Source organism: Pezoporus wallicus, unplaced genomic scaffold (genome assembly GCF_028554395.1).
Source record: "Pezoporus wallicus isolate ANWC-B61680 ecotype Strahan unplaced genomic scaffold, APGP_CSIRO_Pwel_v1 contig_5261, whole genome shotgun sequence".
Classification (NCBI taxonomy): Eukaryota; Metazoa; Chordata; class Aves; order Psittaciformes; family Psittacidae; genus Pezoporus; species Pezoporus wallicus.
In genome coordinates this window covers 7,242,459-7,256,088 of record NW_026642423.1, presented here as the reverse complement: position 1 = coordinate 7,256,088, position 13,630 = coordinate 7,242,459, and positions in this window count along the sequence as shown.

The window sequence follows — 13,630 nt, the reverse complement described above, 5'->3', positions numbered from 1 at the left end:
AGGGGGCACATTTCGAGTGATGGGGCTTTGTCTTCCCAAGTCACTGTTATTCTTGATGGAGCCCTGCTTTCCTGGAGATGGCTGATTACCTGCCTGATGATAAGAAGCAGTGAATGAATGCCTTGTTTTCTTTGCTTGTGTGCCTTGCTTTACCTGTTAAACTGTCTTTATCTCAGCTCACAAATTCTCTCACTTTTACCCTTGCAGTTCTCTCCCCCATCCTTTCCAGACTACTCATTTTATTTTGCATTTTATTTTCTCATTTTTATTTAAGTTTAACAAAACTTTTAAGTTTGGTTTGCTGTTTTTTTTACTAGTGAAGCTTCCCAAGGTCCTTCCTACCTCTTGACAACACTATTTTCTCTTAGACCTATCAATTTATATCTTCCAAAACTAAGTTTTCCTTCTTTCATTGTTTTTTAGGCCTGTTTCTAGTTGCTTTGCAACAATTCCCTACGTACCATCAATGTGAGCTTAATTATTTTTCTGTTTTCTCTCCCTCTATATATTTTTTTAAAGTTTAGCTTGGCTCTGCGTCACAGCATCTTTGTTTCCTGACTTTTAAAGAGCTTTCAGTCTGACTATAGTGCTCCGATGCAATTAGTGGTAAATCCTGAACTGTGAGTTTATATCCTGTGAGCACTCACACACAATCTGTAACAAAACTAAAGAAATTCTTAACACCCAAACAGGTAGCTAATTGTGGGTTTTGTTTTTTTTTTATACTTTTAGCCTTTTGGCTTCAATGAAATGAGACAGAGCACTTTGGATGCTATTTGTATTCTGACATAATAAGTGGTATCTTGTTGAATTGTAAATATATTGCCTTGAAGTTTCAGTTGATATTCCATAGTCTTTTATTGGTAGGCAAGATAATGGGAGAGCTTGACATGCTTTCTTTAGTACCATATGCAATTTCACAATTCTACTGTCCCTTCTTAATGATCTTAGACTGCACACATGCATAGCCACATTGAAAGCAGATTATGTTACTTGCGTAAAAATACTAACATTTGTTATTCAGCTTTATTGAAGCCAAATGAGCTCTGGACAAAGCTTATGCCTGGGGTAAAGATTGTGTGTAAAGAGGAAATAGGCTTTCCAATAGCTGCTTTAGAGCCTAAAGCTTCAGGTAGAGATGTATTAACAACAGTCGATCTGTTAGTACTTAGGTGATTTTCAATATATAATGACAACATGTAGGTTTTTTGCTTAGCATGTGGTTTTGGATCTATTTGACTACTTTCTGCTTTCAGCCTATCATTACATTTGCCTTAATGCGATTAACTTATTAAAAGCCATAGTTCCCTGCACAAAGTCACTCACATGCTCAGTTCTTTAGACATATAATAAATTACCTTGAAATGTTCTCAAAGAAAAAAAAAACTATTGCACAAGAGAAACCGTTAAAGCTTTAAATACAAGATTTGTTACAAATCACTTAGCACTTGAATGACCTTACTGATGAATAGGAGTCCAGTGTGACTCTGGTCAACATAATTATATGTATTGTGATGAGGCTGAAAGACTGCAAACTAGATTCTTTGGTTTAGAAGATGAGGGATATGAGTAAAGGAAAAGACAGTGTAAATCTTGTAATCCTGAAAGTCTAGTACAAATGGGCAAACAACATATGTAATTAATTCTTGTTAGAACCTCCACTTAAAAGCAAGGAAGCTGAGATACAGAAAGCAGCCCAAATCAAATTATATTGTAAAAGTCTGCAGTAAAGAAATTTAAATGTTTCTTGAGTTGCATAGATCTGGTCAAAATATTTCACGTTGATGTGACTAGGCTACCTCTAATTTCCAATTTTTCAGCTAACATGAGAGACACATTTATGTCGCTAATGAACACGTACTCCAGGATAAAACAATATGTGCAACAGATAAACACGTCAAACAGTTCCAGTTGAAAAATGAAACTCTAGCAGCAAAACATATATGCCAAGAGGGTTTTTTCCAGCAGTTTTTTGGAGGGGTTGATTTTGGAGTCTTTTTTTGGATTGTTTCTAAGATCAGCCTTTTGGATGCTTCAGAATGAAATGAATGCAGTGTGTCAACTGAAGAGAGCATGTTTTCCAATTTATCTGTATTCAGAGAAAGACAGCTGGTAGAAAACCTCTTTCATTCAGAGGTAAAATTATAACTGGTTTTGTTTAATGTCTATGAAAGGATTGGGAATTGGCAAACCTGGAGCTCAACGCTTTCTGTTGACATATAGGAATGTTCATTCTTTTTCCATGCCTCTCACCCCTACCTAGAAACTATAGTAAGTTGGCAAGGTTGTTCCCTCTATTGAAACACTCATCATTTCTGAGAAGGCGGACCATGAGGGTGCTAAATCAGTACTACGAGTGAGAGTAGTAGTCTGAGCAATAATCTGCTTTAGGAATTATTAGCATGTACCAGAAATACTTCTAGATCTTAAAAAACCCACACCCTACTTCATAAAACTATCAAGGTATCTTTAATGAGACACTTTCTGTGTAGAAGTAAGTTTCTGAGTATGGGAAAAACACTGAATCTCATTTGTTCTAGCAAGCATACTGATAAACAGCCATAGATTGCCGTAATTCACCTGTATCTCACATCTTTCCTATTGTCTTTTTGGGGGCCTGGTTTTATTTCTTTATCTTTATGGTAGACATTCTGAAACACTCCAGTATAAACATCCATCCTGATGAAATGACACCAGAGGTCTGGGCTGTAAGTAAGTTGTGGTTAATACATATCTGAAAATTTGCAAAAAGCTTGAAAATAGAAGAATTTGCTGGTTCTGATATTTCTGCTCCACTCTTTTATTTCTGTAGTTCACCAAAAACATATTTAGCCCTTTGAGCTGTCCCAGTCCTCAATCTTCAAATACTTCAAGCTCATTCAAAGGAATTGGTTTTGAAAATAATAATCATAGTTGACGTCTGCATTGCAGTGACATTTTAGTCTGTTTTGGAGGTCAGAGAGGCAAACTAGCAGTCTTTTTCCAGATTAAGGCTTGGAAAGATCTCAGCCTTCTGCTTAACAACTAAATACTGCCTTAGTGCTAAATACAACCACACAGAAAAACATATGTATATTTACATGCACATCTAAAGGCAAAAAAAAATCCTACAGCCACAACATTGTTTTAAAAAGACTAATATTTTGGTCATCCTGATGGTGGAATAATAGTCTTCCCTATCAGAAGCACTTCCAGAAACAAAAGCCACAGAGTACATACTTTTACCAGAGTTGAATTCTAGGTTCTCCAGCTGGGATATATACTAAATGTCTTAATGAATGCCAGGTACAAAATACCTATCCACAGCTGCTTTTCTTCCCCAGCTAACAACTTCTATTGGAGCAGCATCAAAGCTCGCTACAGGCATAGCAAATGTATGCACCTGCATAGAGTAATTACTGAAGCTAATGCCAGTATGTATTAGCTTCAGTGCTCTTGTGAAAAAAGTATGGATTAACTCACAGCATTCAGCTTGTTATAGCTGTCTCAATGCACATCCATTTTTTATGAGCACTTATAAAGCAATATTCATCCATGTTCCTTTTTGATTTCTGTTGATTGCATCCTTCAGCTGTGACACTGGAGAGTACTTCAAAGCTACTCCTTTGTCTGCATTTCTCCTGCTTCCCTCCTCCCCCTGCCCTCCCCATTTCAAACTTAGTTTGCAGGTTGATGCTCATGTCCTCCTGCCACCACACATACACCTATAGGCTGATTTGCAACTTTTATATAATATTTACTTTTTAATGTCTTAATACAGGTTTCTTCCTCATCATCTGTAACCATTGGGAAGGTTGGTTAGCCCCAAAAGACAATTTCGAGATAGCTTCTAAGAATCAAAATGGCTTTGCAGTGTTGTCTGCAGTGGGAATCCATCTAATGAGACCTACATTTAGACACTCCTGGCTTTTGATCAGTATTGTCCTATGCTGGAATAAATCTGGAAACACAGAAATGAAAAGCTGCTACTTCTGTAACCATTCTCCTCAGCTGTCTCCAAAACCATTTAAAATTATTTTTATTGTGAAGTTACAATTTCTTTTCTGTGAAAATGGAGTAAAGATAAAAATGAATTTCAGCTCTAATACAATGCTTGCTTTGTGGATGCCTGTTTTGTCTAGACTGTGAGCAATGAGAACCAGACACCATCTGAAACGTTAATTTAGTTTACTAAGGAAATGAGGCTTAGATGATCCTGGTATCTGTCTGTGTCCCCTTAATGACTTTTGAACTTGTCGTCTGATTTCAAGCTAATGTGACAGAAGTGGGAGAACAAGAAGATCATTGAGCTACTACAAGTTTTGTGAAAATTAGGAGTTGGATAGCCCTGAAAGCCTGATGCAATAACGTAGTCTGAGATTAAAGAATCCACACAGTAAAGATCCCTTAAAAATTTCCCCTCTGCAGGAAGCAGACCAAAACAAAACAACCAAACCCTAGAATCTGAAATTGCAGTTGGTCAAGAAATGAAGATAGACAGCAACCTAAACATTATTAATCTAATGCCCAGGGAATTAATCTGCTTATCTACTGAAAACCAGCAGTGCATCCTGTGATGCACAGGTGGAACACCACAGTGTGACAGGGATCAGATTGTCCTGATGCTGGGCTGCCAGCAGCTGGGGTTGGCAGCCTGCAGAGCTGGCACAGCTTGGAACAGACAGTAAGCTGCAGAAATGCTATGTGAAAACAATGTTTACTATAAGTGTACTCACTTGGATTTGGCTGCCAAAAATTTAGGAACTGCAAGGGCATAAAGCAGCTCATGACAAAAGTAGTTCTTTTGATCAGAGGTGACTTGAATACCCCATGTTTCACTGCAGACTGCAGAGAAAAGAGATGCCAACTTTGAAGTCTGCAGCAGGTTCTCTACTGCAAGGAAGACAGTTAAGCTATTTTTAAAATACTCTTCTCCTAACATGGGTGAAAGGAAAAGCATAATTGATATCAAGAAGCTGCCCCTGGAACTGTAATTCACAGTGACACTGTACTAGAAGAGCAGTGCTGAGAGCGAGTGCAAGCAGAAATGGTATATTTTATACAAAGCATGTGGGATGGGACCAGGAAGATGAATGAAGAAAGATCTTAGACAAAAGTAGTTGTATTTCTTTTTGCTACTAGGAATATCTCTGGGCTGTTACTCATTTTGTGCTCAGTCTCTCCACATTTTCAGCCCCAAATTCTGAGACACTCTTGAAGTCATTCTGCACTGAGCTTAAGGGTGAACACGGGGCAGAGTTAGCTGCTTTTCATCTACTTTCCTTCTCCTTGGAGAGCCCTGTTCCACTTCTAGCAGAAAAGGGAGTCCTTCCTCTGAAGATGGAGGAGAAGATCTAACTCTAGGAATGAAAATTCAGCTGCGCATATGCTGATAGTAGTGTGTCAGACTTGCAGACTTGCAGGCATGCAAAGTAGATCATTAACCCCGAAAATGTTTCCTAGTTGTCTCATTAAAAATACAACTGCCCTTTACAACTGAAAACAGTATAATAAAAATTGTCGTGTAGCAAGCAGTGATCATTGTTATTTTCTGGTAACTGGAGTGCACTGATATATTCTGTCAGCCAGTTGCTGCTTTGGAAGTTGTCTAAGCAGGGAATGACTTTATTTATAGTATAGTTAATTCATTTTCTATCCATAATGAAAACTAGCTCACCTGCCTACTGCCCTACATCTTCTCTGCCGACGCAGCCCACCAGATCTCACAGACCGCCTGGTTTGTAACTGGGTTTTTTATTCCATCAGTCACGAGAGGGCACTGTTAAACATGGTCTCCCTCTACACGAGGAGTTGTAGTATCTTAATGCCTTGGAGCTATGGCAAATAATTACACTTTTTAAAGTTATCCTTTAGACCTGCCTTCGTAGGCGGTGTAAGATGCTGATAGCAGAAGGATGTATTAATCGTGTATGTACTAATAAGGAACATGATGACTGTAATTTACTCATTGCTTTGCCATGACAAAAAAAATGCGTTAGAACTTGACTCCAGTAGTTCTCAGCCCTGCACCCAGATTGCAGGCATCCCTTACCTTCCCCGGGGAGGGGATGCAAGAAGGGTGTAGAGTGGTTTTGTAAAGAACAAAATTTAAGCTAGTATAATTTGCTCTTCTGTTTCATTTTTCTTATAAGCTGTATTAGACAGGCAGTAGCCAATATTTATTTAAAATACATTTTCTCAGCACAAGGCTAGATTATGGAACTCCCTGCCATGGGAAAAGTTGGGATCAAAGAATTACCATGACTTGAAAGAATCTGAATGTATCCATGGGAAGTACCAGGTAGGCAGCACAGCTCTGTGCTAACATGGCTGCACCACCATCAGTGCGTATCTCCCCTGGCAGTCTCTCTGTCAAGCTCTTTCTTCACAGTGTGGCATAGGCAAACCCTATAATAGCCCTCTGTTAAAGCTTGTACCTGGACCATTACCCCAAAGGCTCTGAGGCTATCAAACACTGATTTGGCACGCTCAGGTATCTAAGAAGTAATAGATATATTTCCTAATTGATAAAATTTCCCTTGGGCTGACTAAGCTTCTTGTTATGCAATGTAAGCTCAAGCGAGTTCTAGATTTCAAGCAAAAAGAAGCAGGGACCAGAATGTTCTCTGTTGCTTTTACTTCTTATTACTACTGCTCCTCATTTTAAGCATCTGAAATGCCATTTATATCACTGCTCATGTGCCAAAGGTCTTAAATAGCTGCTTCTTTGTCTTGTGAGTAAATGGAAGCCTTCACGCTTAGTTCTCAAGTGTTTTCTCCTCCCTCATTCCCGGTAGGTTAAGATGTGTATGAATAAAATACACAAATATGTAACACAAAAATGCTCTGGAGAAGGTTGTGTTTAGCAAGACAAATGGCTTGACTTTGGGCAATCTCTTATCTGTATTGTGAATCCCCACTGGGTGTGGTATTTTCATAGGTCTATAAAATAAAAGACTGCTTTGGCAGAAGATGGGGAACACCTTGTGTCCTTGTGTTACAGCCTAGAAATGGAGTTTGACTGTGAATTGCCTCTTTTATCTGAAGTCAATGAACTCAAATAAGTGGCCAGACTGCAATTTTCCCAAAACTTTCCTGTAGTTATTTCCTTACTTAATTTCTCCAAAGACTATATTGACACTTACAAATAGGATTAATTCCTGACTTCTGCTGGTTGCTGGTAGAGGTGAGAATTGTATATACCACCTTTAGGTCACTTTTAGGTGATGGTCTTACTATTTCTATGAACAATACTGTTATTGTGTTAGGACAGGTAAGTGCCCTTCCCTGTAGGAGGAATGGTACGGTAAGAATACTGTAAGAAGGTAGATCTTGGTTTAAAATAAGGGAAGCTTCCTCTTCTAGCTATAGAAAGAAAACCTGAAAATGTTTTTAAAGATCTTTTAAAGAAAAACTTGTTCCTGCAAAAGGAAGCTGGAGTCCAAAATAGAAAGGCATTGGGAATTTTGCAGGGAGGTGTGTCTCCCTGTGGACTGTAAAGTTCAAACCTGCTTTCTAGGCTTGAGAACTTACTGTGTCTATGGTATGTATTTGCTCACTGACTACAAAGTTTTAAATGATGTGGTGGGAGAAGTGGATTTGAAGCAAACATGTGAAATGTTCATGGTCTTGTGTAATTCTTGGTATGTTGACAGAGCAGTAATGAAAGGCTGTTTCAGCTGACCAGTTGGAATATAGATAGAGAATGTGCATGTGGTAAGGAGATCTGCATTCAATTACTATCCTACCACAGACTGGCTGCAGACAGGACAATTATTCTGTTCCTCAGTTCCCTAATTCTAAAATGATGATATTCCTTTGTCTGGCTTTTCTACTTAGATGAGATGTCTCTTCAAATGCTTTTTGTTCTATCAGTTAATACAAAGCAGCTCTGAGTGCTACTGGAATTCTATTGCTCCTAATCAGAAGAAGTGGTTAATTAGTCATTTGTTATCGGTGAGTTTCAGTTTTGTTTTCCTTATTTAATCTTGGCAAAAATGCTTTATTCTTGGATAACAAAATTGCATGGTGCTTTTGGAAAAATGTCTCACATGATGTCTTTACTTGTCTTTAATCCCACACCATCAAACTTTAAGAATGTCAGCAATGGTAGTCCAAATTCCCATACTAGACCATGCAGACACATTTTTTTTCATAGAATAACAAGTTTTGTTATAAACAAACACATATGATTACTACTGCAGACCTGTCTCATTGCCAGTTAGCCCCCTGTGCATAAAGATAGGTTGATGTTTTCAGATTTAATCTGAGATGCCAAAATGTCACTAACCTAGGTGAATTTTAATGTGGTCTTCTGTGCATGTGTGTTATTCACATTAAAAATATCACTTTGGCACAGAAGCTGCTTGGGCTGACTTAAAAATATTTGACCAGATAACCAGGAGATGTAACAGTCACTGGAAGGATTTCCAACTCGGGATGTTTAATTAGACCTTATGACTGAAAATTCTTCTGATCATCAGTAGAGCAACATTCCAACATATTCCTGGTTATGTTTATTAAATATTCCCTTTTTTGGTTGTAAGTGTGAATGTTTGGAAAAATGTTAAGTTAATGCAACCCACTTGACTTCACTGGCACATTTTACAAAAGTAGGAGGAAAAAATGTAGAAGCCACTGAAAACTGAAGGGTTCTTGCTTTGGAGAAAAACAAAGTTCAAGCCAATGCTACAGACTGCCTGGAACCCTTCCACAGTTTTATAAGGAAAAGACCCTATTCAAGACTCTTCTCACAAAACTCCTTTTCTTACTTTGAATAAAAGAGGAACCAAGCACACGTAACACTGTGTAAAACACATTTCTTTCAGAGAAGCCAGCTTTACCTTCAAGTCCCAGCTAGTTAATCTGTTCAAACTCATTTTTAACTTAAACTCTTAGAAATTTGACACACCTCAGGGACTTAAAGTTTTTAGTCTAGATGGAATTTGCTGACAATACTTTCAACTAGGGCACTGCTATAGCAGGATTAGTTTCTCTTATTATGTTTGGTAAGAAAAACTATTTCTATCTCTGAGGAGAAAAAAAAAAAGGTAGGGGACAAATAAAGAACTCATTTTTTCTCTCCCTAGATCTGTAAACTGTGCCAGCTACATCTAATGGTATCTTCAAACATTGGGCCATATATGAATGATGTGCAAATATAGTATTTTGGAACTATCTGGGAACTACTGTGTAAAGCTTTCCCCCTCCACAAGTTGCATGTTTTCCCCTGCTCTGCAACAGAGGTCTGACTCCAAAACCAGAAGCCTATATATATGTATCTACAGTGTAATTGGGGTTAGCTTCCAAAATATAGATGGTGAACTATTTGTGTGGAACTCCTGCTGTGGGTGGTTGGAAATCCCAGATGTACACTGGAGCATGGTCAGGCATGTGTTGCATTTCCAGATAACTATAATATCTACTTACTTTTCCACTGTTTGAGTACTGATTGATAATTGCAACAGAATTTCCTGGCAAAAACATTTACTTACAAATGCTATGTTACTCTCTATAACTGTTGAATTTACATAATCTGACCTTCATCTAATGACAACTTTATTGCCATAAATATACCTTCTCAATTTATCATGTTCGCTTCTTCAGGGTAACAAATCTGTATTATATAAGACTTACAGAAATTGTTTCCATCGCACTGCTCTTACCTTTCATTCACAAAGGTTAGACTATTTGCATGGCATTCTAAAGCTTTGGTTTTTTTTTTGTTTGGTTGGTTTTTGTTAGGTTTATTTTAAGGAAAAAAGAAAAAAGAAAGGGAAAAAAAGCAAGCATATTTTGTGTCTCTGTAATCATGCTGTAGCCATATAGCCATTACCAGTACTTCTTTCTTTAGGCTAAAAATTGAGATTAGAGACTGAAGGTTGTAAAAAAAGTAAATTATACTCTGTAGCTTACTTGGCTGTCTTTGGACAGAACAGGAACAGGCACTAATGGCATATATAATGGAAGCTGTCTAGTTCTCAACTATTATTTGAGCAGATTATAGCTATGCTTTGGTAGAAATGGTTAATAAGCATATTTGCTGAAATTTTCCAGCCTCTAATTCATCTCACCCTCCATCCCCTCCCCACGTCAACTGGGACTTAGTTCTGCTGAAGTGAAACATTAGGACAAAAAGCTATGTCTTCCCCATGTGTGCAGGCACTGTTTCCATTTCATGAAGAAAAAGATAAAGCTAACTATGCGATACAGGGTGGCAATATTGTCTTCGTCTTTATAGTGATCCACTCATTTGTAGGCTCAATCCTGCCATAGTAGGTACCTGTTTCTCAATGCCTTTTTGCATAATGTGAAGTAACCACTCCCTTTATCCATTACTTGCATGAAAACCAATAGTATTCTGCTGATTGATTTCATTCAACAAAGATACAAATAATTAACATTTTTAATGCTTTAATGTATGAAAATGGAGGTTCTCTGCCATTGCCAGTGGCTCTAGAAGCATGATGATGCAGAATTTTTGCAGTCCAACCAAATACTTGATCTGCTAATCTGAACAGTTTGTCTGTTTGAAACAGAAGCTGTCCATTTTTTACTGGTATCATGACTGCTAGCTTTTTCTTGGTTTTGCCACTAGCTTATACATTATTCCAACCTCTAAATACAAGAGGATAAAACAGCTGAGTTTCCAAAGCTGTTATTTCCTCAACGACCAAATGCTTATAGTCCTGCTCCTCTTTTCCAATAAACCTCAAAGTGTAAAGACTCAGATACCTGCATGTCTTACCAGATATGCATAGACTGCTTATGTGGTCTTTTGCAGACACACCTAATACATTTTTCTTGCTCCTGAGCTGAGTGAACTACTGTTGTCGATGTTAGTACCACACAGTGTCTGACCTCTTGGCTCCCTCCCTCCTCAAGTACTTAATCTCTATTTCCAGTATGAAACTCACAGGCTTCTCAATGCTTTCTATGTTCACGGGTAGCAAAGACTCAAGCAGGATTGGGGATGATAATTTAGCCTGCCTGCAGATTTGGGAAGATATTACAGTGGCTCACTTTTAGAAGATTATCTTCTAATCTCAAGAGGCTCGAAACTGCTTTGCTTTTTAAAATGAATGCTTATATTCTGCAGAAACAGGCACTAGCATGCCAGAAAAATAAAGCTTTGGCAAACAGATTAATGTGTTCCTTGCCAACAAATTTACTTCCTAAGCATCTGATTCTACCAGTTTCCCCACTTAATAAGGGGTCATAATAGGGAACAAACCCTATACTTAAGCAATTTCTGGAGCAGAAGTTTAAGTGAGAAGGTAACACATATAAAAATACAATTGTGGTTAGGCAGCTTCTGAACTTTATCCTGAAAGGATCCTAAAAGATTTTACAGAAGCTTTCCAGTGAGAGAACAAATCAGAAAGAAAGAACAAGGCAAAAGGAGAGGTTATCTTTACACCATTTATACAAATCTGCTTCTTTTATTCCTAATAACCTGATAATCATCTGAACCCTATAGTTTAACTTCAGTAACTCACATTTCCAGACACTTCAGCTGCGTAACTTCATCCTTCATTTGTTTCCTGTGCCTTGCTGTACAGAAGCTATATAAACTCTCTGAGGGTTTTGCTGGTTACAGTCCACGGCTTGTAAGCTACAAAACTCTAAATGTAGGTCAAGATGAGTTGAAATCTTTTAAACACAGCCAGCCGCTGTTTCCTAAACATATCCCTGGAGCAGCTGCATGAAGGATGTTTACAATTAAAAATCCCCCTCAAGCAACCAGTTAAGAATATACAGAATTATTCTAGCCAACAGCATTCATTAAATGTTATTATCTCATATCTGAACATTTGTTATCTTGAGCTTGATCTGATTTAGAATCAGCATCTAAAGAAGAGGCACTGTTGACTTCCTGCACCCTAGAGCGCTACCAGGATAAGGGCCCAACTAGAAGATAAACAGTCTTAGCAAGGACTCTGGGGAGAAACTGTGACTGGACATGGGGTGTTATGTCATACTGGCTTTTACTGGGATAGGATGGGAGAGCCCTTCTTGATATGACTTTTGCAAGCAAAAAAAAAAACAAAAACCAAAACCAAAACACCAACCCAAAAACCCAGGAAAAAAGAGAGAGAAATAATGTGAGCTCTGCCGAGAATGCGTCAATCTCTTGAAGCCCAGCAGGGGCACCGTCTGCTCTCCTTATGGAGCTCAGTGGCTTTCAGCCCAATCCAAGTGTCTCCTACTCCTCCCTCTCAGCTGAAGGCAGATGCGGGTTCACTGGCAACACTGGGCCTTGTTCTTTGTGAGTGTTCAAGGCCTGAGCAATCATTTTAAATTGAAAGCAGAGGCAGTGATGCTATTAGAAGATTGTCTAGAGCAGCAATTCCCAAGTGGTAAGACATAAGAGCATTTACAAGAAAGGAGTTTCATGAAGTCGAGGCTAGAAATCAGCAAAGAAAAGCACAAGTGTGATGCAGAGCAGCATCTTGGAATGAATGCTTCCAAATGTTGAGAAGAAAACTCTTTCCAAAAAGGTGTTGCCATTACAAGACTTCAGTCAGCTGTGGCATGGAGAAAGTCAAAGCAACTTTGTGCTGGGTTCTGTGTGGCTATCTTAAGATTTCATTTTCTCTCTGTATTCTGATGCCAAATAAAGATTTATCTCAGAAAGAAAATGTTCATATAACAAGCACCTTTCTTTTAACAGCTCATGTGCCATGTGTTATAGTAACAACCCAGCTACGTGTAATGAGCATAGCATGTATGTACAGTTGATTGCTAATGCTATGAATTACCAGATTACCTGTGAAGTATACTAGGTAATAGCTGTCTTGAAAATGTATTTGTACTAACTCATAGGTTTACTTTACTTTACAGATATTCTTAAAATTTCCTTGAAATTCCACTGTGACTTCACAGAAAAGAAAACCTGCAGAGAGATCTCCAACAGAGTCAGTGAGAATTGAGGTATTCAAACCTCTGAAAATAAAGTAAATTTTCTTTAGGATTCCCATTTCAATGATTCAGTCTTAAATATATTCATAAAGTCTCTATCTTTTCTTTCGAAGTCACAGAGCCTTAAAAACAGGAAAAGTGTCTTGTGCTTCTAGCAGATAGTCTATCTAAGGGAATTAGAAGTATGTAAAGTATCATTGCCAGCAGAAAACTTCCCCTTGAAGAGACAGCAGCAGTTCCTCCTATTTCACTCACTTTGTACTGCACCCGGAAGAGAAAGAGTGAAAACGGATGGCTATAACTTCTCATGAACTCATACTGCTCCCACCCTTTGTGGAGGCTTGTGCTCAGTAAGACAAATGTTGTATCAGGAAAAGGCAGCATCTTGCACTGTAAAGGCCCTTGTAAAGCCTCCTCAGGTTGCAGGACACATTCTCTATCAAATGGCTGAAAAATTCACCTCGGAATCAAACTGAAAAACACTGAGGTCTCTGCAAATATAAAACTCCTGACATTGCCGCAGCAAAGTACAGCTTTGCTGTGACTTAGCTTATCTTGGCCACTTTTGTCTGAGTTGACTGCTGTTGAGTGGAAACAGAGTGAAGGAGAGAAAGAATTAGAGCCCAGACTGTGGTTTGCTCCATCACCCCTAGAGGCATTTTAGAGCCTGTTGAGGAGGCAAGCTCTCAAGTTCTCCGCAGCGTTCACTTTTTCATACCCATTCAGTATC